We start from the raw sequence: 16,326 nt of genomic DNA, 5'->3' as shown, positions 1-16,326 counted from the left end.
GGCACCTTGGTTTTTATTTTATTTTGGTTTTGCTTTTTTTTTTTTTTTTGGAGCGGGGAGGTAAGGCAATCGGTGTCAAGTGTCTGAGGCTGGATTTGAACTCAGGTTCTCCTGACTCCAGGACTGGTGCTCTATTCACTGTGCCACCTAGTTGCCCCCACCTTGGTTTTTATAAAGGTGCCATGCAAAGCTGAAAAATTTTTATTCTCGTTTAGTAATCACCATAGGTCTATCGTGTCTATCTTTTCTAAAATTCTTTTGAGGTCATTGGCTTCTTTCTCAATTATTTTATTGTTTTATTGTTCACTTTCCCCTATAGTCTAATTAGTTTTTCCTTCACTTACCTAGATACTATGCTGTACTGTACATTTGGGTTTATTATACAGCTAGGTGGTGCAGTGGATAGAATGCTGTGCCAGGAGCCAGGAAGACTTGAGTTCAAATCCTGCCTCTGATATTTAATAGCTATGTGACCCCGGGCATGTCACTTAACTTCTCTTTACCTCTGTTTTTTCATCTGTAAAATGGGGATAATAATAGCACCTCCTTGCCAGGGTTGTTATGAGGATCAAATAAAATAATAATTGTAAAACGGTTAACACAATTCCTGACACATAGTAAGTGCTACGTAAGTGTTAGCTATTATTATTAGTGTTATTGTAGTTTCACTGCTTCTTATGCCTTAAAGCAGACTAGAGTTTACCTGCTTACCTCTTTTTAACTGTCTTTTTTTTGCTGTTGCCTTGTCCAAAATCGTCACTGACATTGCCTCTTCTTTTAGATTCAGTTGAGGCATAATAGATTCTACTTCAAGCTGTCATTTTAGTTCTCTCTGAATCTTTAAATTCCAATTGTGGTTTTTTTTAAAATTTATTTTTGACATTCTTTTTTTAATTGTGAGTTCCAAATTTTCTGCTTCCTGCCCCTCCCCCACCAATTGAAAGGGAAGCAATATATCAACTATACATGTGAAATCATGCAAAACATATTTGCATATTAGTCACGTCACAAAACAGCAAGAGAAATAAAGTGAAAAAATTGTACTCTAGTTTGTACTCAGAATCCATTAGTTCTTTTACTTGAGGTGGGGATAGCATTTTTAATCATCAGTCCTTCAGAATTGTCTTGGATCGTTGTCTTGATAAGAGTAGCAAAGTCCTTCACAGTTGATTATCAAAGACAATATGAATCTCTCCCCTCCCCCCATTTTCTCGTTTTACCTTCACTCCTTTCTCCTTGTACACATTTGGACAGACATCTTTTGCTGGTCCCTCTGTGGTCACTCTGTTGTGGCTATCCTTGCTTGCCACACTTATGCACTCCTCCTGCATTTCTCTTGTTTGAGGCGTTTTAGAAGCAAATCATCTCATCAATTCTGGTTTTCTTTATAAAAATGTTTCTTTTTTGTTATTGAATGATGGACAAATTTTGTCCCGAATGGTTAAATTTAGATTTGCAGGAGAGGTCATGCAGGACTGTATCCTGACGTTCACTGCCCTGTGGAATTCATTGCTCCACTCCCTCTTCCTTTTTCTAGTGACTGAGGAATAGTCTGGTTACTCACTTGTTTCTGTACTAAATTACTAAATTTAACCATTATGTATCGTGGAGTTTGCAGCTTTGACTTTTTTTTTTCTGGAGGCAATCTGTGAATTCTTTCAATTAGAATTTCACTTTCTGAGTTCAGATGTTCTGGGCAGTTCTCTTCTATTAGTTCCTCCATTATGGTAATTCTTATTCTGTTGTGTTCTTCTGGGAGACCTATGATCCTTAGGTTGTCTCCATGCATCCTGTGTTGGAGATCAGTATGTTATATTTGCATTGCGAGCATATTTTCTTTTGATGTTATTGGGTTTTTTTGCTTCTTCACTTTTATGTATTTGTATTCCCAATCTCTTGTTGTCTCTTTCTCTCTCTCTCTCTCTTTTTTTTTTTTTTTTTTTGATGAGGCTTGTCATTGCGGATTCCAGTTTTTCTATTCTCATTATTTTTATTGTGCAGGACATAAATTCTGTACTCAAAAATTCTCATTTGTTTTTTAAACCATTCAGAAGTAGCAAAATTCCATAGGTTCCTCTATGGACTCACTGCCCCATCAAATGTTAGATCACTTTCTTTTATTTTGCTTCCCTTATCAGAAAAGTGACTGTCCCACTTTTTCATTAACCTTCATTAAGAAGGGGATATCCATTCTCTCAGTCACCAGACAGCCACATGCAGCCTGTCTATCATCCTCAGCTCTTCCTTCTCACTCACTCATTTCAATCAGTTGCTAAAACTTCTTATTTTTAATCTTCCCGACCTCTTTTACATATATCTCCTCCTCTCCACTCACACAAACGGCATCCTACTGTAGACTCTCATCATCTGTCACCTTTCAAGTCTCTCCCAACTCTGTTCACTCAGCTCAAGTTCCATCTTCTTCATGAATACTTTGGTATTCTTTCCCCCTTTTCCTCCCCTGCTAGTGCAACTCCTTCCCAGAACTACCTTGATACTAATTTTGAATGTATTCTTTATATGCGTGTATCTGTACGTGTTTTTTTTTCAGCTACCAGGGGACATGGAATGTTTCATTTTGCCTTGTATTCCCAGCCTGACATGTATAGTAAGGTCTTAATAATAAATGCTCCCTGATTAACTGATTGATTAAAACCATTATTATTATTATTTTTTGCTAAACTAGCCAACAGGACTTGCTGTGAAAATGTTGTAATTGAACTCACCTTTCATGATGCAGGTCTTTTTTTTTTTTTCGCCAAAATCAGTAAATTTTGGTAAACTTAAAATTCTAGTTTCAAATATTGGAATCTTAGGTCTTGATGAATAACATTCATTTATTCTGCATGTTCGGGAATTCATCATTTCTAACCAGATATTCTGAAATTTAAAGATCCAGAAATTTAAGATCTAAGATTAAGATTTTTTTTCGTGTTTAAATCTATGCAAATAAGCTTCAGTAAATTACTGGTTTCTTACATACAGAAAACCCTAGTGAAACTGCATAGGAAATGTGAACAAATTCTGCTTTGGTGAAATTGTGCTGTTAAGGATCCTGGCCTAGGTAACTTCACCAATTTGGGGAAATGGCTCTATTTTTAAACACTGCCAAACATTTTAATTAGTTTTGTGTAGCCTGGCAAGAGTGCTTCTTGCTCTTAGAGAGTTACTGAAGAAAATTATAGAAGCACAAAAAGGCATAAACATTAGTTTTTATGAGACTTGGTTTTGATAGTATGATTTTGAGGAGTTACACAGGAAGAAGGCAATCAGAACTATTTTCTATTTGAGCAAAGATTAAAAAAAATCTGCTTTGCTTACCACTGTGGCTAAAAGTCTCTGTGGTTTTGAATGGTTCTAAATATTTCTCCAGACAGAATCTGTCACTCCATTTGGGGATTGGCACTTTCTTGTCTTCAGATGAGTCAGGTTCTGAATACTGTGTTTGTAGAGTTTTCTCTTCATTTGGATCTTTAATTGAAAGATACATTGCAGATAACTGAACCCTAGAACTTATGAACTCCTGTTTCCGATTCTATCAAAATAACCAGGCTATTACTTAATTCCACCACGTTTTTACCTTCCTGTTTAGCTATTGTGGTCCTTTCAGATCCGGTCTATAAATTGAATAGCTCACCTATCCTTCATCTGTGGAACGTAATGTGAGCTTATGTAGATAGAAATGCATTTTAGAAGTATTAGTTAATATAACACTTAGCTAGATGTAACTAGCCACTCTGGCAGCCCGTGTGGTTAGAGATCATTGATTATTTTGACTTCTTCACTGAGGCTGACGTAGTCATTGCAAAACTTTTGTTTCTTCTCTCCTGTACCGTGCTATATTTATGTGAACCACTAGAGGTTGCTAGGAAGCAGGCTAGCAGTTTACCTTCAACATGGTGTGGCTGCCTGTATAACTTGCTTACCTTTTATTCATTGGTGTAGAGAAGTTTACAGTCTATTCAACCTTTTGGTGTGCTATGTCTAAGTAAAGGTAGCAATATAAGAAATATAATAGATAATAAAAATAATAATAGCAATATAAGAAATTTTTATGAGAAAGTTGGGTGCTAGTTTATCATTTTGGAGAATATTTCAGTGTACATGCCTTTGAATGCAAAAACTACAAAATCACATCATGTTTACTATTTTTGGTTATAAAAAAGAATTTGACTCAGTAGGGGCAGGTAGGTGGCATGGTAGGACTTGAGGTTGGGAAGTGAGGGAACTAGAATAGCAAGTGGTAGTAGGAATTGAGTGAACCACATTGACTCTATCTTGTGATTCAATTCTGGAGCTAGCTCAGTTGCCTTTCTATTCAGTCATGGGTCTCGTCTGGTTTTTGTCTTGTGAGAAAACTTAATTCAATTGTGGAAATGGTGAGAAAACCTTATTGCATCATTTGAACCCTGAGTGTCTAGGAAGCTGGACCACCTCTACCTACTGCTTAGAGACCCTTAACTAAGGACCTGTGTTATGCAGACCACAAACCCAGTCGGACCCAAAGACTGATATAAGATTGCATTGATGCAAGATTGATGTCCTATCTGAAAAATGGCCCCGTCCTGGTCAGTCTGGTCAGTTGTTGTTTCCATGTTCCTTTGATTTAATACAGACGCTTGGTGAGGGGGAGCAGGACACCCCTTTTTCTGGTGTCAGAGAATTGCGCTTGTTCTTTCTGCCCTTCCCAACTTGGAAAGTCCCTAATCTTTCCTCTGATTAGAAATCAGATCACCTAATTTTGATTTCTGATTGTTTTCTTTTAACTAATTGGTCTTATTTGATTGTTTTTAGTGCATAAAGATCTGTCTCCCTGTGTATTTAGGGTCTAGTGCCAAAGCTGAAGAAGGTCACTGGTCCTGGTTTGCTATGCACTTGGCATGTGTTGCTAAATCAATTGATATGCTCAGAAGCTCAAGCCTTTGTTTCCTCAGCCATTTAATCTTTTGTCTACCACAGAAGACCCGAGTTTGAGTGCTGCCTCACACATTTATTAGCAGTGTGACCCTCAGCAAGTTGCCAAATCTCTCTCAGCCTCCGGTTCCTCATCTGTAAACTGGGACTAATAATAGTCCCCCCCCAACAGCTTTGTTATGAAGATAAATGAAATGATGTCTGTAAAGTGCTTTGTAAACCTTCAAACATTATATAAATATTATTATTATTACTGGGAGTTTTAAAAGCTTTCCTCCAAAGGAGCTGCACCGCATGTAATACTGAATTTGGAGACAAATAATCCGGGTCCAGATTCTAGTTCCATCCTTATTCCCTGCATGAGCATGGGCAAGTCACTTATCCTCTCCAGTGTTGTTTCCTCAGCTGTAACATAAAGGGTTTGGCCTAGATGAACTTTGAGGTTCTTTTCAGCTCTGAGTATAACTTCATACACAATTCCTTGATATGGGTATAACCTCAGAGACAACTTTGCCAAATGATCCTCTGGTTGCTTTCAATGAAGGCATTTAAACACAGATGTCTACTTGCCAAAGGTGTTCGTGCCTGTCATAGAGGATGTTCTAGGAAGAGTACAAATGGAAGAGGTGAGTCAAAGAGAAAATTAAACAGAAACCTAAATGGATCAAGGATGCCTGTTATTTAGATGATAAGATGCAGCTAGATGGGCAGTCTGAGTTTAATTCTTAATGAATGAATGAATAAAAAAGCATTTGTTAAGTGCTTACTATGTGTCCAGGACTGTGCTGAGCACTGGGGATCTGAATACAAGTAATGAAGCTAGGCCTTGATCTCGAGGAGCTTAAATTCTAATGGGGGGTGGGGAGAGACAGAACAAAAAAGGGAAGTAGGAAGCTGGGGAAAGGGAATGCCTATGGAGGTATGGTTTGGAAATGGCTGGAAAGTGAAATTTGGAGGCCTGGCCCTGAGTAAGTTAAGGCAAAAGTTTCCCTGTCAGAAATCAAGGGTTGAGTTCAGTATATTTGTCTAAGATAGAAAAGTATGGGCCAGGCCTAACTTAGGTTGGTCAACAGCTTCACATTTGGTGTTGAAATGTAATGAGAATGTTATAGACCAGTCTGGCAGTTAATAGAAGGTTTATTTACTAATAGAATTTAAAGGATATTCAGCAGGTATCTACTCAGTTGGGCAAGATTTCTATACCATGTGACCTCCTTTCTGGTTTTCATTTTCTTCCCCCACTCTTAAATTTGAACTCTATCCCTGGGACCACCCTGGGCTCTGATGAGTGGGCTTTTTCCTAATTTCACCTCACTTCTTGGCCATCTCTATACCATACCATCTCATGTGTACCTCTTCCCTTATGCCTTGCAGCACTCCTTTATGTGTTATCCTCTCTTTTTAGAATATAAACTCCTTGAGGGCAGGAACTGTCTTATTTACTTGTATTTGTATCCCTCACCACTTAGTGCAGTGCCGGCACAGTAAGTGCATGATAAATGTCGGCTCTCTCTCTTGTCTCTGTCTCTCTCTTTCATCTTCCTTTCTTCCTCTTTCTCCCTGCTTCTTTTTTCCTTTTGTGTTCTAAAATTCTTCCCCCAGTGTATTGCAGTAAGGTATCTTAATGGCCTCCTAAACACCATATTAAATGTCCTCTGTAGTTTATTCAGAATAGTTCCTAGACAGGTACCACATTAACAATCTTTGTGGAGGGCCTAGGCTTACCACAGGTAGTGGAATCAAGATTCCACCAAATACAAATACAAAATTAGGCCAGTTCAACAGATGACATTTTACAATGTTCACACATGTTCTTAAATATCCTGGGCACATATCTCTAGTTGTCAAAGGGTCTCAGACCAGTTCAGTGAGACTCCATTCCTGGGTTATGTGGGTTATAGGACTAGTAGCATAGTGACCATTAGACACAGAGCTTCCTTGTTGGGGCCTCTGGTCACCGTCCTCTGCAAAGCCCTTTCCCTTCTTCATTCACAAAGTCATTTGGATCCAATTCTGCCAATTAACACTAAATGTTGTAGACCAGACCTGGTTCAGTTTTGGGATTGAAATGAAATGAGATGCTGGTAGACCACTTAATTGTTAACAGAAACATGGAAAGGATGTTTGGCAGGGAAACAACATTGATTCAGTTGGACATAGATTGCCTGCTTTTTCATTTGCTACGGTGATGTCAGTAATAGTCAATAAACATTTATTATGTGCCAGGCACTGTGTGCTAAGTGCTGGGAACACAAATAAGAAAAAGATACTCCCTGCCCTCAAGGAGCTTACCATCTAATGGGGGATGACAACACACAAAAGGAAGCTGAAAAGCTAGGGGTGTGGGAATGTGCCAGAGGGTGCCTGGAGAGGGGGCATTTGACCAGAGCAGCTGATAGAATATAAAGTAAAATGGAAACTTCTGAACACTTTATTGAGGGAAGACTTTGGGAAGAGTTTATTACTCTGCCTTTCAGCCCTCCACTTAGAGGGCTGAGGCAACTGAGGGGACTCAGAAGGTGATGGGTCTCAAAGCTGAATTGATCTCCATGCTGAAGGTACTTCAGGTGATGAGATTATCCTGAGGAAGGCATGATATTCCTGAGGTTGAAACCAGCTGATGGAAAGTGAAATGAAAGCAGCTGATGGGAAATGAAGTTACAATACAATTAACATTTATTAAAGCAACTTCTGTGTGTCAGGTGCTGGGCTAAGCACTGGGGATACAAATAAGAAAAAGAAATCCTACTGTCTAGGAACTACCTGGAAAGCAGAAGGAGCATTATGTTCTGTGGATCTGAAACCAATCAACTGCAGTTGGAAGGTGGAGGGTAAGCTGGAAAGTCCCAGTCCTAGCCCTCTCTAAAGGAAAGTTTTGGGAGTGCTGTACCCAGGCATAAGTATGTATCAAAAAGATGTTTCTCAACACCTTTTTCCTCCCCCTATCCTACCCTAAATGACTTGCCTGTAGTTCATCTCTTTAACGTCTATGTCTTTCCAAAATGTTGAAGTCAAAAATCAAGCTAGTAAATGAATATTTGGACTAGGAGAGATGGTTTTGTCAGGGCTCCCTCCACATCCCTCTTTACTAGTGGCTTTTTCATCTCATCAAGTAATGTGCATTTTAATTGTAGCCTCTGGGAAGAAATGTCTCTGCTTTTGCTGTCTGATTCAGAGGATTGGTGGTAGTGTTAAGAATTCTACACCAAACAGGAAGATAGCAGAAGTATACACTAGGAATTCCATTGTGAGAGATACTTAGGGATGAGCATTTCTAAAAATGTTATCATGTTGGCAGTCCCACTCTCTACTCATGCATATGACTGGTCCTATTGCTTTTATACCTCAGAAGTGTCATATTATGTGTTGGTTGAAATGAATCTCTTGAAAGCTTTATCAAGATCCTTGTGTTAGGCCTTTCACATTGTTTATGGTACTAGAATCTGGCCTAATATATTGGAGAGATTTCTTGGTTTTTCATTCAATCCTCTCTTTCCTTCCCCCCCACTGTACTTCCCCTTCCCCATGTCAGAAACCTCTTTTGTTTTTGACTTAGAAAAATTGTGGGGAATTTTGCAAAGGCCAGCTTAATCAAGACTTTTATAGACTCATAAGCCTAGTTTGTTGAAGTTAGTCTTTTGTAGGTGCTTATTTCTTGAAGAAGTCTTATAAAGCTTCTCTTTTTCTTTAGCTCAGTTTCATAACTTTTACTCATACAGAATAAATTTAACCTTAGAAGTGAGCATTTGGCCCATTGGAGGTATAATGCCTATAAAATCAATAACCCTTAATGCTGTGTAATTATAATGACCAAATTTGGACCTGGAAAAGATGAGAAAATATGTATTCCTTTTTCATTGGAGAGGCGGGGAACTATGAGTACGGACTCAGTTGGCATGTTGTTTAATTGCTTTTTTTCCCCCTCTTTTTTTCTTTTTTGGTTACATGGAATGGCTTGGTGGGTGGGAGGGCACTATATTCAGAAAGAAAGAGTAAATTTTAGAAGAAAGATAATTTTAGCTTTTATACATGTTGAGCTTGAGATGCTTATGGGACATGCAGTTAGAGACATTCAGGAGTTAGAAATTTCATTTAGGAGCTCAAGGTTGGAGACAAATGTGGGAGTTATCTGAATAGAAGTAGTCATTCAAGTCAGAGGAGTAGCAAAATCAGAGAGAGAGGATGTAGAAAGAGAAGAAATGGAAGGAAAAAGAGGTACTGGTGAGAGCAGGAAAAGTCAGAGACTGAAGAGGAAAAACGGAAAAGTATAATAGAGTCACGAAAGTTAGGAGGAAGGTACATTCATTAAAAAGAAGAATGATAGTGTAACAACCTTGTGAGGAAAGAATGGGGAGTAGATTTCCTCTCCAGGCTGCACTCTGGATCTCTTCCACCTTGTCCCATCTCTTCGTTCCAAAGCCTCACTCCAGCCCTGGAGTTCACGTGTTGGAAATACCCTGTCCCTATGGCCTCTTCATCTCATTGGGTGGCTCCTTCCAGATCCCCCATTTAATTAAGGTGCCTTGACCAGCTGTGTTTCATACCTCTCCAGTCTTTATTCTAGACTTCCTCTACTATGTCCTCATTAGGAATACCTTCTGACCTCATCCCCCCTCCCTTTTCACCTTCCTTTTTTGTGTTGTCTCCTGTGAGTATGTAAATTCTTTGAGAGCATTTTTTATTTCGAGAGCTACATGGTTTTGTATTCCCAAAACTTAGCACAATGCCTGGCATGCGATTAGTTGTTTGGCTGTTGTCCTTTATGCTTGAAGAGGACCAAAATGACATCACCCTGTTGGGGTCAAGGTGCAGTGTCTCCAACAGTGGCTGATCAGACCAGTACAAGCTCGGAAGGCTCTACCACAGGTTGGGCACAAATAGTCCATATGAACATTGAGGCGGAGATGTCTCTAAATTTGTACACCTCATGATTCTTTTGAGCTACTGTTATTCTGCTTTGTTCATAGAGTACAGCACCTTCTTTGATGTGGCCATGTCATGCCAGTGTCTAATCTGGCACGTGATAAGTGCTTAATAAATGCTTGCTGACTGACTGTTGATTGACTAGTAGAGTTATATATAGGCCATTTTTCCAGATGGGAAGACCTGGGTACGTTTAGTAAGAAGGAGCCAGTGGAGAAAGATGATCTAACAGGAAAAATAAGGATAGTGGTTGTAGCAGAGTCTTGAAAAGGAGGGGATTAGGGACACAGATAGAGGAGTTAACTTTTATCTGTAGAGCCATATCCTTCTTTGAATCAGAAGGAAAAAAGGAACAGATGGGTGACTGACTACACAGAGAAGTTGTGAAATGAAGGGGGAGTTGAAGGGGCTTAAGTTGAATGGCTTCAGTCTCATCAGAAAAGGAGAGGTCAAGTTCACGTGTTAAAAATTGTGGGGGTGGGTGAGTAGAGTGAGATTAAGGACTGGGGAGACAGTATTTATCACAAGCACTGTGGGTGATTTGATCAGGAGTTGAAAGATGAACAAAAGGATTTTTGAGCAGCATTGGTGGCCTAGCTGAGATTAAATAGGGAGAATTTATAGCAGATGATACATAATGTGTTGCTGCTAGAGCTGAGAATAGGAAAAATAGAAATCCTCATTGGGTAAAAAAAATGCAGGATACTTTAATATAATTCGTTAACTCCACTGGTATAGGTTAAAACCCATCCTCAACCTCTTTCATCTTTATTTCTCTGCCCAGCTCTAGCCACCAACTCCCTTCTTAATGTTTCCACCCAGAGATCTCATAAGCACCTCAAACTTAATGTGTCCTAAATGGAACTCATTAATCAGTCAATCGATAAACATTTATTTAGTGCCTACTATGTACCAGGCACTGTGCTAAATGTTGGAGATACAAGAAGGCAAAGGACAGTCTCTGCCCTTAAGGAGCTTATAATCTAGTGGGGGAGAGAACATGCAAACAAATATGCTATATACAGGGTAATAGGAAGTAATTACAGGGAATGCACTAGAATTAAGAGAGGTTAGGATTTTAATTGGGACTTGAAATTTAGGGGGTTAGTAATTGGAGCAGAGCAGGTGAGCATGGGGGACAGCCAGAGAGAATGCCCAGCACTGAGAGATGGAGCGTCTTGTTTGTGCAACAGCCGGCAGGCCAGTGTCACTGGATCAAAGAGTACGTTTTTGGGATTAAGGTGTAAAAAGACTGAAAAGGTAGGAGAAGAGAGGAGATGGGCAAAGCCACCAGCAGGCTATTGTAGTAATCCAGGTCTAGAGTGATGAGGACTTGTACTCAAGTGATGGCAGTGTCAGAGGAGAGAAAGGGGGCATATTTGAGACTTGTTGCAAAGGTGAGATGTACAGATCTGGGCAACAGATTGCATGTTGGCAGGGGAGAAATAGTGAGAAATCCAGGATGCAAGCCTGAGGGACTGGGGGCCTTTAAAGTAATAGGGAAGGTGAGGAAGGAGGTTTAGGGAGAAAGATATAATGAGTTCTATTTTGGATGTGTTGAGTTTAAGATGTCTGCTAAACATACACTTTTAGATGACTAAAAGGCAAGTGGAGATGTGAGATTGGGGGTTAGCAGAGAGATTGGGGCAGGCTAGGTAGTCTTGAGAATCATCAGCATAGAGATGGTAGCAAAATCTGTGGAAGCAAATGAGATCATAAAGTGAAAAGGCCCAGGACGGAACCCTGAGGGACACTTAGAGTGCGTGATCTGGAGGAGGATCCAGCAGAGGAAACAGAGGAGAAGTCAGATAGGTACAAGGAAAACCAAGGGAGCATGATATTCTGAAAATCCAGAGAGTAGAGACTGTCAAGGAGGAGGAGAGAATGATCAACAGTGTCAAAAGTTGCAAAGAGGTCAAGAAGAATGAAGATTGCAGAAAGGCCATTGGATTTAGCAACTAAGAGATCATTAGTAATTTTGGAGAGAGCTGTTTTGGGGCAATGATAAGGTCAGAGACCAGAATGTAAGGAGTTAAGAAGAGAGTGTCAAGAGAGAAAGTGGAGGCCTTTTTGAGGAGTTTAGCTACAAAGGGCAGAAGAGATATAGGATGATAATTAGCAGTGATTAAAAGATCAGGTGAGGATTTTTCCAGAGTTGGGGAGACATGGGCATGTTTGTAGGCAGTAGAAAATGAGCCAGTAGAGAGGGAGAGATTGAAGATAAGTGAAAGATTGGGGATAATAGAGGAAGCAATCTGTTGGAGGTGATGGGATGGAGTGGGATCAAGGGATTGGAGGTTACCATTGTGAAGAGAGGCGTTTTATAAGGGCAGGCAGAGGGAGAGGTGAAAAACCAGTAGATTATGGTTGGATAAGGGGATTTCAGGATTCAGGAACATAGAGGAGGTATATTTATGGATGATGGCAAGATAAAGAGTAGATTATCTTTGTGTGTGACTGAGGTTGGGTGGAGGAATAGCTCATGGAAGGTGAGTAGGTTGAAGAACTGAGCAGTTAAGACATTTGAGGGAAAATCAGTATATATGTTGAAGTCCCTTCCTGTGAGGGCGGGAGTTGGGGAGAAGAGAAAACTTAAAAGCTAAATTTCAGACTCATCGAGGAAGGTGAGTCACCTGTGGGTTTATAGTCAACAGCTACCAGGATTTTGAGTGGCTGGTAGATTACAGTGGCATCAACCTTAAAGGAAGAGAGATTACTGAGTGACAGAGAAAGTGGGAGACGCTGGAAATGGCAATGGGGAACAAGGAGTATTCCAGCTTTCCCATCTTGACCAGTGAGCTGAAGAGAGTGAGTGAAAGAATAGCTGATAGAGCCAATAGATGGAAGGAGTAGGAGAGGAAAAGATTTAAGATGAAGGAAAGTTTGTTGCCTATGGTACAGGCATTCCAGAGGGGGCACAGTGAAAGGTCTCGGTAGAGTTAGGGTGCAACTTTGGGGTGGGACAATTGAGGGGGAAGGAAATGAGGAATTAGGTGGTAGGAGGTATGGAGTGGGGTTTGGATATTGATCTCTGTAGGAGTTTGGAGTCAGTGGAATTGTAGAGTATGACCAGGTATGAGAAGGTTCATCATTGAATGGAGAATACCATTCCTCTACTCTCATAGAAAATGTGCAGCAGATGGGAGGTCTGAATTCGAAGGGAGGGTTGCTCTTCTTTACGCTGGAGGATCTCCACATCCCAGTTGGGAGATTGGGTTGGCAGCAGGAGGTAGAAGATGACTTTTGCAGGTACAGATAGAAGTGGTTGCTTTGAATCATTTATATGACCATTACCCCAGCTCAGGCCCATCATCACCTTTCACTTGGACTATTCTAAAAGCTTTCTCTATTTTTTCTTCCATTTATTTTTTATTCTGAACTTAACAAAAACCAAGTTAAATGAATATTCCATCTATCGTGAAAATTATATTTCAGAACAGAGAAAATTGTACATAAATTTGTTAGTTTCTCAACTAGAACTTGGTTTTCTTTTTAAGTGTGTAATATATTCAATATGAAACTTTCAAATTCTTATGTTTTTTTGTGGTTTCTTCTAATCTTCCTTCTGTTATCTTTTCATTTTGGGGGAGGAGGTTCCTATTCTTAACCCCACATTCCTTTTCATCTTCCCCAAAACAAACAAAACTCTTGTAACAAGCGTGCAAAATTAAGCAAAACAAATTCCCATATTGACTATATCTTAAAAAGGTATGTCTCACTCTGCAACTTGAGTCCATCTGACAGGAGGTGGGTAGCATATATTTCATTAATAATGATCTGGAATTGTGGTTGGTCATTAAATTGATCGAAGTTCTTAAGTATTTTAAAATAGTTTTTCTTCACATTATTGTTATAGGACCAATTGTTCTCTTGGTTCTCTTTACTTTGTATCAGTTCGTATAAGTCTTCCCATGTTTCTCTGAAATCATCTTTTTCTTAAATTTCTTATGATTCAATAATATTCCATTATGTTCATCTACTTTACATCCAGTCATTCCCCAATTGATGGGTACCTTCTAAGTTTCTGTTTATTTTGCATAGGACAGAGTTTTAGAAACATCACACAATTAAAAACTCAGAACATTTTCAGGTCTTAGGTAATTTAAAAGGATATTAGTGGTATTACCCAGATTGTTTTGATATTGTTTAAGAGCAGTGGTCTATCTGATTTTATTCATTTCCCTTACCATGTTTTAAGTTTAAGTACTGTAAGTGAAAGTAGTCATCAGGTTTAGGTATAAGAATCTATCTCCCCCTCCCCCACCCCTGTTTTGTGGGCTACTTTTACTTTTTTTAAAAAATGGTAATGCCAACTGTACTAATTGATAGCCTTCTGGGCCAGTCTGACTCCTTAGACATTGGCTATACATGTTTGGTTGTTGGAACAAAAGTGAGAACATTTAAATAGCATAGCTCTGTGATTTTTGCTATGAAGTGTAGAAACTTCCCTTCAAGAAAAGATCATGACTATTTTGTATGATGTTTGCAACTCTACAAGAAATTTCGTTGTTGTTGTTATTCTAAACAAACAAACAAAAAAGACAGGTGGAGTTAGGTTGGAGAGGAATTTAAATGTCAGGCTCACTAGAACATTTTGTTTTTCGTCCTAGAAACAACAGGGAGTTACTAAAGGCTTGTGCAGAGGAGTGACCTAGCAAAACTGGTGGATTTTGGCAGCTGTGTGGAAGAGACAGGTTAGTTTCTAGAAGCAGGTAGATGTTCTTGCAGCCAACCCTGACAATTACTTTCATTCATAGTACTTAAACATAAAACATGGTGGGAGAAGTGAATAAAAACAGATGACTACTGCTTTCAGACAATTTCTCAACAATCCACATGATACAACTTGCCTATGCTTATAAATTACATCAGTGAATCAGGACCAGAAATGGATTTACTAATGTTCATTTAATCACCAAGAGCCTGAAGATGTTCTGAGTTATTATTATGATGTTTCTAAATCTATGTCTACTGAGTAGGAGCAATAAAAGAAGAGGTCTTGGCAGAACAGAAGTGCTATGTGCTTGATGTTCAGATTAAATGGTAGATAGCCTGAGTCCATAGACATCAAACACATGGTTTGCATGTGGCCTACAACAATTCTGAGTGCAGCCAAAACCAGAATAAAATGCAGTTGGGAAATATTTAACAAAATAAATATAAATAAAATAAAACATAGATAATATTACACTTAAAAACTCACTTGATATGCAGCCTGGAAGGGTCCTCATGTTCAGTGTAGTGGTCCATGTGAGTTTGACACCACTTTTGTTATTGCTGTTGTTGAGTTGTTATCATTTTTTTCTGACACGTAACAGCTTTGTGATCTATGCTTTAGTTCTTTCATCTGTAAAACAAGGAGTTTGGACTCACTGGCCACTAAGGCCCCTTTTCATTGATTATCCTATGATTGTAATGTATAATAACCACAGGGAGTGCAATTTTTAAATATTATCTGGGGTGTATAAAGCTTGTCCTGGTTTTTGTTCAATATTACCTCATTCTGAGGGATAGTAACCTTTTTCTATTTTTCTGTCCTTTAACATCTCATAGCGCTTTGTACCTCACTCATATTCTCATTTGCCTTTGTTCAGTAATCCTCTGATTATCATTGTCAGCTAAGGGATATAATAGGGAGATGTGTGCTTAACAAAGGTCTTTGCCACTGTCATGGAGAACATCAAGTTGTTTAATTGTGTCCAGAGCATTTCACAGATGAGGAAACTGAAGCAAATCAGGTTAAGTGACTTGTCATGATTCACACAGCTAGTGTTTGAGGCCAGATTTGAACTCAGGAAGATAATTTTCCCGACTCCAGGCACAGCACCACACCACCTAGCTGCTTGAGAACATCTGGTACAGACTTAAGATAGAAAAGGGACTTTCTTGAGAGTAAGGTTCTTCACTTGGTACTGTTTTAAGATTCATTGTACTGATCGCACCAAGCTCTAGAGGCCTTAGCATCTCTTCAGTGAGATCCATGAGATTGAAATAGTAATCCACATAGGAATTACCAAACGTTTGAAGAGTGTCTATTGCTTAGATCAGGGTTGTCCAACCTTAGGTTATCTTAGGGCCGCATTAAAATAAAATAATTATTCGAGGGCCGCACCCAGAATAAAAAATACAGTACACTAACAGAAAGTGGGGGAATGCATGTCATCAGTATGACAGGTGAAGGCACGAAGTACGAAAGCAAACACAAAACAACAAAGCAACAACACAACAGTACAAAGGTAGGTGCATACTGACTAGTCTGCATTGTATAGATGGAACACGTCCCACAGATTGATTGAAAATTCTATGTGATATGTTCCATCCGTAATAATGTTTAAAAACACCAAAGAAAATTAACATCAACGAGATTATTTATTAGTGGTGGAATTAACAAATCTAATATGCATTCGATGCAAATTATTATTTTGTTTTTTCACTCATCAAAATTAAAACCCACTGCGGCCCACATGCGGTCCATGGGCTGTATTTTGG

The 16,326-nt window shown here is 39.2% G+C and overlaps 1 protein-coding gene across 2 annotated transcripts in view; it reads left to right on the top strand.

The window, feature by feature from the left end:
* Positions 1-16,326, top strand: part of HLCS (holocarboxylase synthetase) — a 242,428-nt gene that overhangs the window by 69,555 nt on the left and 156,547 nt on the right. The window lies entirely within an intron of this gene.

The sequence above is a fragment of the Trichosurus vulpecula genome, chromosome 2 (assembly GCF_011100635.1).
Source record: "Trichosurus vulpecula isolate mTriVul1 chromosome 2, mTriVul1.pri, whole genome shotgun sequence".
Lineage (NCBI taxonomy): Eukaryota > Metazoa > Chordata > Mammalia > Diprotodontia > Phalangeridae > Trichosurus > Trichosurus vulpecula.
This window is presented reverse-complemented; position numbering and strand designations above follow the sequence as displayed.